Source organism: Panthera uncia, chromosome B1 (assembly GCF_023721935.1).
Source record: "Panthera uncia isolate 11264 chromosome B1, Puncia_PCG_1.0, whole genome shotgun sequence".
In the NCBI taxonomy this organism is placed as follows: domain Eukaryota; kingdom Metazoa; phylum Chordata; class Mammalia; order Carnivora; family Felidae; genus Panthera; species Panthera uncia.
The window spans coordinates 30,593,115-30,606,934 of record NC_064811.1 but is presented as its reverse complement, the minus strand read 5'-3'; the positions used below and the strand labels follow the sequence as shown (position 1 = coordinate 30,606,934).

At 41.6% G+C, this 13,820-nt stretch overlaps 1 long non-coding RNA gene across 3 annotated transcripts in view; it reads right to left on the bottom strand.

The window, feature by feature from the left end:
- The window catches only part of LOC125922701 (uncharacterized), an 85,176-nt gene that overhangs the window by 23,489 nt on the left and 47,867 nt on the right, over positions 1 to 13,820 (bottom strand). Inside the window, exon 1 of one of the 3 annotated variants that reach the window (XR_007457750.1) lies at positions 11,450 to 11,969. The exons of the other annotated variants lie outside the window; for them this stretch is intronic. This is a non-coding gene — a long non-coding RNA (uncharacterized LOC125922701). Of the gene's footprint in view, positions 1 to 11,449; positions 11,970 to 13,820 lie in introns of those variants that run through there. 3 annotated transcript variants of the gene reach the window in all.

Genomic DNA, 13,820 nt, shown 5'->3' with positions numbered 1-13,820 from the left:
TTCTTCAACTTCCATGAGAAGAAAAACAAAGTTTCCAAGTGGAGTTAAATTCGAAATATGATAAGCCCGAGTTGGCATCAACACCCGGGTGCAAGAAGTAACTTTTCCTTGTAATTTGTAAGTGCATTCAGGCTTGTTTTTTTTCGGGTTCTCTTTTATGGGTTTCCCCCACCCCCACCCCCAGGCAGGGCCAATATCTGAATAGAGAGAAAAGATCCCCAGCTGGGCTCCTTTCTTCCAACAAGCTTTGCAAGCTTTGCAACATCTTCCTTGGATACGATTCAGCTGGGGGCCTTCCCTGTATTCCAGAGGAATTCCTGCATCCTCACACAGGGGCCCTTTGTGGTCTGAGCTTATGAGAAGTTAACCAGGACTTCGCACAAGGAAGTATCTTTTCCTTGTGTGAAGCCGTGATCAAAGAGGAATATCATTGAAACCCAAACCCAAAAAACAACAACAAAAAACCCCACCAAAACAAACCCACAAAAATAAAACCCCACACCAAAACCATGATTTATATCTAGAATCTCTACAGAAAAAAAAGAAAGATCTGAGTTACGTCAGTAAAGCACAATCATCTGCAGTATAGAATGTATCATTAGCTAGTTCGTGTATTGATGGATTTTAAAGTTTAGTCCTCAGTACAAATTCTAAGTCCTGTATTTAAGCATTCAAACTTTTTTTGTTTGCTTTTGCATCTGTTTTGTTCACAAATATCCCCAATCTTTTCCAAATGCTTAAAGAAATTTTTCATTAAAAAATGATATGTACAAATATTTGTATGTATACATATTCATATAACGTACATATATAAAACTAGATATAATGCTACACACACATGCACACATATGTATCAGCACACAAAGTTTGGGAAAAGAGTGCAAAAAAAATGTCAGCAATGATCATAGCAACCTACCCATGTGCTATGTGTTCATATTTTCCCCAGATTTGTTGTGGTTTATGTCCATCTATACAGAGATTTTACACAGTACGTAATATAAATAAGTTCACGCCATGCTTTCTCTCACTGAACATTTTGTTTCTAGCCTTTCCCGTGACAATACATAAGGTCCACAATGATTGTTACAAATGGTGCAAATTATTCCAAAAGTGAACCTCAGCCAGATAATTAACCATTCCTCGCCAACGCTTCATATTTCTAGAACTTTCCATTTTTGGTAAAAGTCACCCTCCTTGCAGTTTCCAAGTTCAAAGTCTACAGTGCTGACTATAAACATGACATAATTATACTGGGTGAAAGGATTTTGATTTTCCTTGCCACTCCTTTTTAAAATTTTCTTCTGACACGAAGTAAAGAGGACCTATAGGACCCAGCAGTTAGAGGACAGCCTCTTCATCACAAACCAGGAAATGCTGGCTCTGAGAGGCATCAGCATCACGACTGTTCCGATTCAGAAGTGCAGGAAAAGAGCAAGAAAAATCAGCCTAGCAATGACCTGTCCCAGGCAGAAATTCTCCTTTCCCCAATAATTAGAGACACTGCATACAACAGATTCCCGAGAATCAGACCCGGATTGTAACTCCTACTGAGTTCATCTTTTCTCTCTTTCTCTGCGGCACAAGCTCTTTCCGGTGGAGGCAGCAAGGTATGGCTCTCTTGGCAGCAGGGGCCCCAGAATGGGGCACAGTCATCCCACGGATGTATCCGTGGGTAGGTGCTCCAGTGCCCTTTGAAGATTATGTTTTCTATTTATAAAGTCTCATTCTGTCTCAGTTTGCTCACCTACGTGGCATAAGAGATTTGTGTCAGATGTGCAAACTGCCTCACATGTGTTCCTCTACCAAGGGCAGGTGAGGGGAACAGGAGAGGATGAGGGGGGCAGAGCCCCGGGGCCAAGTCCCTGCAGCTGTAGCACTGTCGGTACATGTGCGAACAGGAGCTCAGGGCCGTGGGAGCCACAAGACTCTTCACTGGGCTCTGGCAGGCATTACCCTCAACACATTTTCAAAACTCAACTTGGGACTCTGGATCTGATGCATGAGAAAGAGAGAAAGAAAGAGAAAGAAAGGGGGGGGGGGCGCTGACACTGGAGCATCCATTATGTGTTTGATACTATATACTCACTACCCCCATTTTCTTCCCAGCAACACTGTGTAGTACGTACTCCTACCTCCATTTCATGAATAGCAAGCTTAACTAATTCACGTAAGTTTCATAACTGTAAATGGTAGGCAAGGGTTCAGAGTTTAAGCTTTTTTCATTAACACCATGGAGTCTTTAACATGACAGGATGTATGCAACCAAGCCTGTTATTGTGGGGGTAGGCAGGGAATATGGGATACAGGAGGTCAACGAACTTGGCCTTCCCATTCACAAAGGGCCTCAAGTGTAGACTCTTGACAAGTATCTCCAAGGACACACCCAGAACTATATTCACAGGCTTGAAAGAATGTTCATCACACAGCTTTGAACTTCAGTCTTATTTTGCTGTAACAATTCACTTGTAGTTCCCTATGAATTAATACTTAATCTTGAGAATAGGAAAATTCTATCACCTTTATGATTGTGTGCAAGATCACACATTTGTACATGTAAGCATTTAAAATATTAATATTTATAATCTTGCTGTGTTATTATTTTACTACTTTAATATACTGAAAGCCTCAAAAACAACAAAAATTAAGTAACCGGGTCCCTTTCATTGCCTGAGAGATGATGATCCTATACTATACTTCCAGAAAAACCAGGTTGTAAGTTAACCATTAAGTATAATGCAAAAGTAAACATCAGGGACAGATTTCTGAAGAATTACCTTAAGAGAAATTCTTGGGTTGGGGGTCAACTCTCACCTCTTGTAGAGATTTCACTATTTGTGATTCCTTAAGTATCTGTATCTTAAGAACCTTAATAACTGATATCTTATGGATTATACACTTTATTTTTATTTTTTTTTAATGTTTATTTTTGAGAGAGAGAGACAACGTGAGCAGGGAAGGGGCAAAGAGAGAAGGAGACACAGGATCCAAAGCAGGCTCCAGGCTCTGAGCTGTCCGCACAGAGCCTGACGCGAGGGTCGAACCCACAAACTGTGAGATCGGGACCTGAGTCAAAGTCGGACACTTAACCGACTAAACCACCCGGGTGCCCCTGGATTACAGACTTCAAATGGGCACAGGTAAACAATCAATCACCAGTAGCAATGATGCTACTGGACCTCCAGCTTCTGGGCTTTTCTTTCTCATGTAGGGAGGCAAGAGCTGTGCAGCCCAGAGCCTATCACTCTCTGCTCCAAAGCTGGCCTGCCATACCATGAGTCACAGCGACTACCTGCGGTAATAGGAGGAACTTGAACATGTCAGTGAAGTTGTCCTTTAAATTTCTTCCATTCTAAAGCGAGATTTGTAAAGGATTTTGACACTCTGGTTAAGCTACTGATTTTAGCAGAGAGACAGAGACAGACAGAGAGAACAACCGAATGACTATTAAATGGCTATGAATAAAAATTAAAGTTAAAATCACAGCATTTGTGAGTTGGGAAGTCCCCAAGAAAAAATATTAATCTAACCCAGTTGTATTAACAGATTAGGAACTGAGGTCCTGAGAAGCTAAGTGGCCATCAGTATAATTTTTGCTAAATCATGCTGCTGTCCTTGTAGAGATCCAGAACAGGGTTTAGGCCACTTTTGTTGGTAAATCAAATTTTATTGGAATACAGCTCTACCCATTCATTCATGACTTGTCTATGGCTGCTTTTGTGCCACACAGTAGGGCCGATACTTGCGATGGACGTCGAACGACCCGCGAAGGCTAACATATTTACTATCTGGCCCTCTATAGAAAAAATGCTGACTCCAGCTCTCCAAGATGAACAAAGTCTGTGAGGAGGAACCAAAGGGTGCCGGCAACCATGTGAGCAAACTTGGAAGTGGATCTTTGGAGGCCTGCCAACAGGCACCTGAGTGAGCGTGGAAACAGATTCTCCTGGTCTTGTCCAGCCTGGAGATGACCACGGGCCTGGCTGACGGCTTGCCTGCAACCTCATGACAGACCTTCAGCCAGAGATGCCCCGTTAAGCGGTGCCTGGGTTCCTGACCCACAGAAACAAGAAACAAATGTTTCTTGTTTTAAGGTGCTAATTTGGGGATGATTACGCAGCCAATGGATAACTAATATAAGCGCATCTGTTGAGTTGGGCTCAACCTTTCAAGGTGAGCAAAATTCTATCTCTGAGGTCAAAGTCTCATCGTGATCTGCTCTGTGAGGACTGTTGGACCCTTGGTCCCCAACTCCAAATGGAGTTGGCACATCAGTGCACCGTGCCAACTGGTCACTGTAAGTCTATCTCATGGCCATGTGGTCAGTTAAGATGTCTGTCTGTCTGACGCTGTGTCTTACTCAGTTTTGTAATCACAGAATCTGATTTAGCGGCTAGTAATCATGATAGAATAATAATAATACATATTTATTGAGTGCTTACTGTGTGTCAAGCACTTTATGTCCATTGTCTCATTTTACCCTTTTAACAACCCTGGGAGGTAGTACTATTTTTAAGCCCATTTAACAGGGGGAAAGGCAAAAATTACATACATTAAGGAACTTGCCTTATACTGGCTGACAAGCAAGCAGTAGAGCCAGGACTTGAGCTCTGACAGACCCTGAAGGGGCCACACTCTACTGGGATTCTGGGTCCCCAGATACGTGGTTCTAGTCATGGTACTGCCACAGTTAACTGTGGACTCGGCAAAGTTGCTCATGGAGAGGAAACCAATTTCCTCACCCATAAAGTGGTGGTGATGATGATGATGATGATGCCCCTTTCCTATCTCTCAGGGCATATGTCCTAAAATAGTGATTTTTTTTAAGTTCACGGTAAATGTGGAATCAAAATAAAGTGACTTACTGATCTTTTGACCAAACACCCCTTAGTTGGGGCAGACCTGAAAGAAGAGGAAAACAAGCAGAGGGTATTTAAGGGAAGAGCCTGAGGGAAGGGCAAAGGGCCACTGAAATCCATTTCCTACCCTTTCTCCACTTCCTGTTCTTCCCTGTCCTGCTCTTGGCATCACTATGGCTCCCGGCCCCATCTGCAAAAATCCCCGAAACAACGGCGGGTGGAGGTTGTCAGGTTAATGAGAAGAAATCCTCAATTATTTCAAACACAGCTCATGCGTTTATGCTGTGGGAGTTTTTTTTTTTTAAGTTTATTAATTTTTTTTGAAAGAGACAGTCAGTGTGAGTGGGTGAGGGGCAGAGAAAGAGAGGAAAAGACAGAATTCCAAGCAGAGCCTGAAGCAGGGCTGGAACCCAGGAAACATGAGATCATGACCTCAGCTGAAATTAAGAGTTGGACACTTAACAGACTGAGCCACAGAGGTGCCCCTACACTGTGGGAATTAAAAAAAAATTTTTTTTTAGTGTTTATTTCTTATTGAGAGACAGAGAGACAGAGCATGAGCATGGGAGGGGCAGAGAGAAGGGGAGACACAGAATCCAAAGCAAGCTCCAGGCTCTGAGCTGTCAGCACAGAGCCGGACACGGGGCTCGAACCCATGAACCATGAGATCACGGCCTGAGCCAAAGTCAGACACTTAACCGACTGAGCCACCCAGGTGCCCCTACACTGTGGGAATTTTAACTGAGACTGCATATGAACAGTCTTCCCTGGAAAGAGATATTTATATTTATAGACATTTGTATTTATATTACATGGCTGACTGTGACTTCTCACTCCATCTCGGCCTCTTCTAGAAAGGAAAGAGTGCTGGATTCCTCTAGGCTGGTTTAGCTCTCACTGCAGGCTCTGCACATCTCATACAAAAGTCTGAATTTTTCACAGTTGAGCCTTTGGTATGTGGAAGAGTGCCTGAAATACAAAAGGCATTCAAACTTTTTTTGATGAATAAAGGAACGGATTTTTACCTGCTTTTATGCTGTTCTATGCTAGAATGTAAATGCCATAAAGTAGCAGGTATTCAATAAATATTTGTCAAATGACCCTAAAAATCTGGCCTCATACTATTACATTCAGGGCAGTGTCATCGGTTTAAAAAAAGTAGAGTTCAAAGAAGGGTTTCAAGGTTAAGAAGACACCTGACTCCGGTCAAGGCCCCAACTGTGGCCATACTAGAATGGATGCCCAGAATATTCCTGAACCTGAGTTCCTGGGACTTAAATTCTTGATGATGTCAAATCGCCAGTGTGGCAGGAAAAGGATTCTCTATCTATTCCGTGTGGACTGCAGCCAATGATTTAGGATTTAAATTGTATGTTTCTTGGAGCAGTGATTTCCAATAAAGAAAAAAGACTGTTACTTCTCTATGGACTTATTTCATCTTGCTTCCTTAAATGTCACCAAAAACCAACCAACCAACCAACAAACAAGCAAACATCAATCAACACTGCTTTCCACCAACCGACAAAATCCAAAGAGACAAACACTTTGTCAGGGTTTCCTTTCAGCATTATTTGTGATGAATTAGGTAAAATGTACATCCTAAGAAAACAAAGAACCTGACATAGTCTTAATCATAAAACCAGAAAAACAATTCTAATAATCACCAGGAAAATGTGCACTGTAAGTATTTCCCACCCTTACTTGGCAATCCACCTACTTTTCTAAGAGAACCAAAGAACTCTGCAGACTTGTTCTGTCTCCATTAAGATGATCATTCAAACCTAAGTCAAATTTATATTGCAGCCATTTTTATCCCTCTACTTAAGCATTCCTCATCCTATCTAAGCAATTTCCACAAGATATTGGAAGGGCCCTAGTTGTTGTTTTTCCTTCCTTCCTACCTACTTTACTTCATCTTTTTTTCATTAGTAAATATTAGATGTTCATAATAGTAAGGTGAAAAGGACGGTAGTTCTCTAAATTTCGCATATTAAAGTTTGCTCAAAGAAAATAAAGTTCGGTCAAAGAAAACTTGCTTCTTCGGAAGCTAAAATCAACAGGGCAGCCCCACCTTGTATCGTGTGAGATGTTATGCAGAAACACACTTTGTAGAAACAGTCCAAAACCAATTAAAGTTGGTTTAAGTAACTGAGAAATAAAAATATTCGTGACAATCCACAGATTTCTAGCGCATTTCTAGAGGGTGGTAGAGGGTAGAAGTAAAACAAAATGAGAAACTGATAAGCTCTTAACCTGCTTTTAATTCACTCGACTCTGTAAATGTGAGACTGGCTTAAATTATTTTTTTTCCATCCTTAATGTTTCCTTAGTTTGATATACTAACACGTAATGTATATTAGCTTATTGTCTTCAGGGGGTAAATATCCTATTGCATAAGCCAGAGTCCGCTGGAAATGAGTCCTATAATCTTCATTAGCAAAAAAAGGTACATGTACACTCAGCAACAATGCATGACATTTCAGGAGACACTTATCTGTAACCTAGTTTTGGGTATTTAGAGATTTCTCGACAGTGTTCCCTTTCGCTGGGAGACTAATGCAGAAAATTCAATACCAGGAGCAGTCGGCATGCTTGTTAGCTTCTCTTTTTTAACAACAGGATAAAAAGCTGTGTAACTATTTCAATTATGTTCTAAAATGGTGTCCGTGTTCGGGGCAGGAGGGGAAAGGCCTGAATCTTGCCCTGTGGTTCTGGCAGGTGGAGGGGGCAGACCAGTTATGCCCTGCAAGCAGTGTTATTCTGGCAAGTATTTAACAACTGGTTCTATAGAAAAACATGTCTATCATAAATAAAGGCTGTGTGGAACACTGTTTGTATATAATAATAAAATACATTCTTTTTATTATAAATTCCACGTAGGCAACTGGTTTTCACAGAATGCTTTCACAAGGTTTTGCCAGACTCTTCCATCAGTAATTTACTCGCGGTTACAACGAGTATAGTCCTGACATGAATGTTAGTTGATAGCATTGTTTAGCAAGGTAGACGAAAGTGAAACAATGAACACATGTGTTGGAATTTCATGTCTGTTAATGACACAAGCAAATTCTTTTCTGAATCAGAGAATAATAGTCTTTTGAACACCGGAAGAAAAAATTTCTTCAGGGTTTTTTTGTGCTATTCCCATGTAACAATTACAGACGCAGCAAAGTTCCATGTTGCATATTGAGTTAACATTTTATCATATTTTTTAAAATAAATTTTATTTATTTTGAGAGAGATTGTGCGTGCACGTGCGCACATGAGTGGGGAAGGGGCAGAGAGCAAGGAGAGACAGAGAATCCCAAGTGGGCTCTGCACTGTCCATGTGAAGTCCAGTGCGGGGCTGGAACTCAAGAACAGGGAGATCATAACATGAGCTGAAACCAAGAGTTGGATGCTTAACTGACTAAGCCACCCAGGTGCCCCTCTTTATCATATTCTTTTTTTTTAATTTTTTTTTAACGTTTATTTATTTTTGAGACAGAGAGAGACAGAGCATGAGTGGGAGAGGGTTAGAGAGAGGGAGACACAGAATCCGAAACAGGCTCCAGGCTCCAAGCTGTCAGCACAGAGCCCGACGTGGGGCTCGAACTCACAGACCGCGAGATCATGACCTGAGCCGAAGTCGGCCGCTCAACAGACTGAGCCACCCAGGCGCCCCCTTTATCATATTCTTAAGTGTAGTTGAGCAACAAAACCTTAAGTTGAGCTCTGACTTACAGTATTTGCTAATTCTATGGTGTAAATGCTCCTGTGTCTGATTTCGAGACAGAGGTTAAGTCACCCAACTCAAAGTTGGGAAGAGACGTACAGCTGTAAACCATTTTACGGTATTTCTACCACACAGACACAATAGATGTAAATATCCTCAACAGCACAGAAAACAGAAAAATAATTCGCAACTGATGAGCTTTGAGTATTTGTTAATTTTGTTTTCAATAGAAGTTTTTTTTTTTGTTTTCAATATAATTATACTTTAATACAATTTAATTTTGAATATCATCTCACAAGAGTTTTGAAATTCCAAAATTCTACAGCCAGTCCCGGCTGGCTCCAGCACAAGGTTTCAGGGTCCTGAGCCCGAAGGGCAAATGCTTTTCATAGGCCGTTTTCTCTCAGCCACACACCAATAACCTCCAATTAACAGTCACCCTAAGACCCAACTTCCCCTGCTGTGAGTTAATCAGTCTCAAGAGGTGGATGTCTGGCCTTAAGTTCTCAGTAGAATATTAACATTTTGGGAGGGAGAAAACGACTTCAGGAAAGTGACATGACTTTGAGGCAGTACGCATTTTCCTCACCTGTGGAATGGGAACAACACTTGTTACTAGGGTTGTCTTAAGGAATAGAGCTAACTGCGTGCAAGGCTCCTGAGTAATGCCTCAACTACAGCAGATGTGTAATAACTACGTGTTGATCATTAAGATGGGGGCAGAATCTCCGTAACAAACCTTTCTTTTCTGGACACACATGAGTCCGTCAGGCAAGCTGCTTCCTTTCCCATAGAGAAGCAATTTCCAAATATGATTGAGTGAAAAGCGAGTTTGAGAACAAGTCCAGTCATGCTCAGATTTCTTGAGTCTGTGGAAGATTGTCACCTGGCTTCCCAGGATCACCATTTCCATCTCTTCTCCAGAAATATGGGGGGGGGGGGGGGAAGTGAGGGCAAATTTGTAACCAGAGACTTTTAGCAAGGACCCAAGGGGTAACTTCTGGCAGTCAATATTTTACGTCAGAATCATGGGCTAGAAGTTAGGGAGACTCATTTGCCTCCTGTGAAATCAGCACAGACAGCAGCAGTTTTGGGAGCATCCTGTTTAGATAAAGGATAAAATCTTTTAAAGAGTTTTTGATACTCTGAAAAATGTGGTGCTCTAGACCATTTATCCTTACTCCTGTCTTCTACGTGGTTGGATAAGCAGGTTGAATTGGTTCCATTTTTCCCTCTCTAGAAGACAGTATTTTCTTCCAAGAATAAAAGGACGGCCCTGTCGCGATGGTTATTAACTAGATCAAATCTCAAGGAAGTCAGAGATTCTAAAATCTCACTTGTCCTGTTATTTTATGTAGATTTATAAACCCTATTCTTTATTCAGATTTCAGGGACACCTAGGATTAATTGACAAGCCACAGGCAATTTCAGCAAACACTAAGCGTTTTGCACACAGAGATCATAAGGGAACAACCAGGAGTCAGTCTCGCCTTAAGACAGAAGATATTTAGGGGCACCTGGGTGGCTCAGTCGTTCAAGCGTCAGACTTCGGCTCAGGTCATGATCTCACAGTTTGTGGGTTCGACCCCCACATCAGGCTCTGTGCTGACAGCTCAGAGCCTGAAGCCTGCTTCAGATTCTGTGTCTCCCTCTCTTTCTCTGTTCCTCCCCTGCTCACACTGTCTCTCTCTAAAAATAAATAAAGATTAAAAAAAGTTAAAAAAAAAGATAGAAGATATTTATAGCATCAGTAATACACAATCATATGGTTGGGGAGAACATACAAAGGAAGGAATACGTGAGTCTCAAAGCAAGACATATTAAAAAAGAGTGGCTGTAATGTAAAGTACCTACATCTGTAATAAATATACTTATGTGGCACATTATTGAAGACTATCTGATAATGTGTTTCTGGGGAAATCACAGAATTTAGTCTAGAAACACTTGAAGGTATAAGGTTTTTAGATAACATCCTGTTAAATTCAGCATTACTCAAACTCAGTGATTTCAATCTGAGCTGCTATGTCATCTTGTTTCATAAAAACTCAAGCTAGGTTCCTGGGTAGAAAAGATCCTAAATGGAAAAAGTTTCAAAATGTGATAAACCAAATATGTCAGAATTAAAATCTCAAACCATGAGCACTGAACCAGATTACCTACACTGAATTTTTGAAAATTCAAAATTACCTACACTGAATTTTTGAAATTAATAATATTAAAATGAGTGTGTGTGTGCGTGTGTGTGTGTGTGTGTGTGTGTGTATTTATATGTGCAAACTGAAGCTGGAACCAAGGAGGAAGGTTTTCCCTTCTGGTGGAGTTTATATAATATACACCAGGGCTAAAACTGTTCACGAGAATAGTTCCTTCAACGGCAGCATTTTTAAATACTGCATACATACTCCTGTGTCCTTTTATGTGAATTTGGAAGGAATGCAAAGTACATTTACGGGATCAGTCTTTCTAATTCAATCTCAAACTCTTCCTTTCCTAAACTCATCGGCAGCTTTCCTGCCTAGGAGACCGCTTCAGTGAATCTGTAAGGGCTTCCTCCTCTCTCTGAGCCATTGCAAAAAACCGTTTTCTTCCTGAAGCATTTTCTCACCAGGCTTTTGACCTCATCAGACCTACAGTGCGGCTGTTCTGCCCGTTCTCCTTTCTTTGTGCCAGAGGCGCCCCAAAAGCTCACATCCCACGGCTAAAATCCTAGCAGGTTCTTAGGACTTTACACAGTTGTGCAATGGTTAAAAACCAAACAGAAAACCCAGCCCTGGGCCCTGCTGGCTGGGGTGTGGCTGCGGGCTGGCCGTGGGGCTGAGGGCTATTGCCTAACAAAACCAAACACTCAGCACTAACTGCTGCCAGGTGCAGTGATTACCTGTTAAACAGAAGGACCTGGATACCTTTCCTCCCTGGGGACAGGAGTGAAAACGTGGAAATCCCTTTAGTCAAAGCTCTTCCGGGTCAAATAGTACAGTGCTTTTCAACTATTAGCATTCGAGCAACACCTGGAATAAAAACAAATCAAGTACTAACTTCTGTCTCCCCGGAGCTGATGATCGACAGGATTACATTTGGTGGAAATGGACAAACTCAACTAAAAAAAATTCTGAAGCGAAGCCAGGTATTGCCACGTACATTTAGATATTAGGATTCATACGTTATGCTTATCGCCTGATGAAGCTTAATATATCTTGGAACCAAGGCTGCGAATTGACATGAAAAGAAAACCACACAAAAAGTGGGGCGCCTGGGTGGCACAGTCAGTTAAGCATCCGATTTCAACTTAGGTCATGGTCTCACAGTTCGTGAGTTCGAGCCCCACATCAGGCTCTGTGCTGACAGCTCAGAGCCTGGAGCCAGCTTTGGATTCTGTGTCTCCCTCTCTCTGTGGCTCTGTCTCTGTCTCTCTCTCTCTCTGTCTCTCAAAAATAAATAAACATTAAAAAAAAAAAAAAAAAAGAAAACCACACAAAATGTATAACATTTCCATTATTCGTTGCAGTCCTAAATTGCACTGGATCATTTCAAGTGAGCCAGGTGGTGTTTTGATGTCTCCGGGTTTTTGGTCCATTGAGGCACTTTAGAATTTCAAAGCAAATACAGAATCCTCAGGCCCAAACATTTGTAAGATATTGCCATAGATTTTAACAATGGAAAAGTATACATTCTACACCTCTATGTACCTGTATGTGTCTAGCACTGTGATAGCCATTGTGGAAAAATAAAAAAAGTATGTGTATGACCCACTCTTTCCAAGAATTTTATAATCTGATTAAGAAGCTTCACATGAAGCAATGTGAAGGTAACTGTACATCGAATTCGGTACTGGATTCCAACGGGATAGTATGTGTCGGTCCTCAACGTAGCTCTGCCTGTGTCCACTCTCTGGGCTGAGAATTTACAGGTCTTTTTGCTTTGATGTCTATAGCTTACTTCACCCTAAACAGTATGATGTAAATGTTTCGTTTATTAAACCCTAGCGGTAGTAAAAATTTTACACTTCAGGGGTGATCAACTAGTATCTAATCGGGAAGACCACCCCAAATGCAACTCCAGCTGCCCCCCGATTAAGATATGAGTGAGTGAATGGCATAAATGGGTTTTCATTTGTGAAATTTGTGGCTTATCGATCAGGGAATGAAATGTTAAAAACAGACACCAGCTGGGTGACTTGAGGTTTGCAGGTGGGCTTCCCTGGCCCCTTATGAACAGGGAGCCTGACTCTAGAGAAGCCTGCACTCTGCACCCTTGGGCGTGTTGTCTGAAGCCAGATTCCCGGTCCTGTGACCCACACCATTGGATTCCCTAATTTCTGCTGCCTGGTGCTGACTAGGATAGTAACCGAATACTATGTCTGGAATACTGTCAGGTCATCAAGGATCTTTTCTGCAGGGTGGTGGGACAATAACCTAAAAAGTTAGACAACCAGCATTTCAAGTTTACAAAACAGATACACGTATTACTTTGCGGCTGCTTGCTAGTAAATGTGGCTTAAAAATACATGCGTGTTGGGGAGGCACCTGCGTGGCTCAGTTGGTTAAGCTTTGGACTCTTTGATTTTGGCTCAGGTTATAACCTCATGGTTCATGAGTTCAAGCCCTGCATCAGGATCTGTGCTGTCAGTGTGCAGAGCCTGCTTGGGATTCTCTCTCTCCCTGCTTTCTCTGCCCCTCCCCTGTTCTCTCTCCCTCTCTCTTTGCCCCTTCCCTGCTTGTGCTCTCTCTCTCTCCCTAATAAAAATAAATAAAGAAAGAACAAATAATCTAAAATATTATTTATTTATAAATAAAAAAATAAATAAACATTAAAAAAATACATGTGTGGGGAATTTGGTCTGAGACTTGCTCTCATTGTATCTTGGGAGGGGAGATGTTGGAGAGAGGCTAGTTCTCACCCACCTTAAGCTTTCCTGTGGCTGCCCTTACCTATACTCGAACTAATTCAGTTTGATTTTTAGAGGCTGGGAAGGCCTATTTTAAAGTTAAGTGCAATTTTGGCCCCTACTAACAGGTTATGTGGCTGACCATAAATCTTCTAGGTTCAATTTTACTCCCACTAAATGAAAACAACAGCAGTGACCTCACTGGGTTCCCATAAAAACTCAAAGCAATTGTGTACCCAGCCGAGTTAGCTACTCGTTGGTAGCTTCCCTCCTCTGTGTTACTGTCCCATCGCTATTCTTTTCCTGTCCTAGAGGAAACATACAAATGTTTGCAGAATTGAAATGAATAACCTCTTTCTATTGT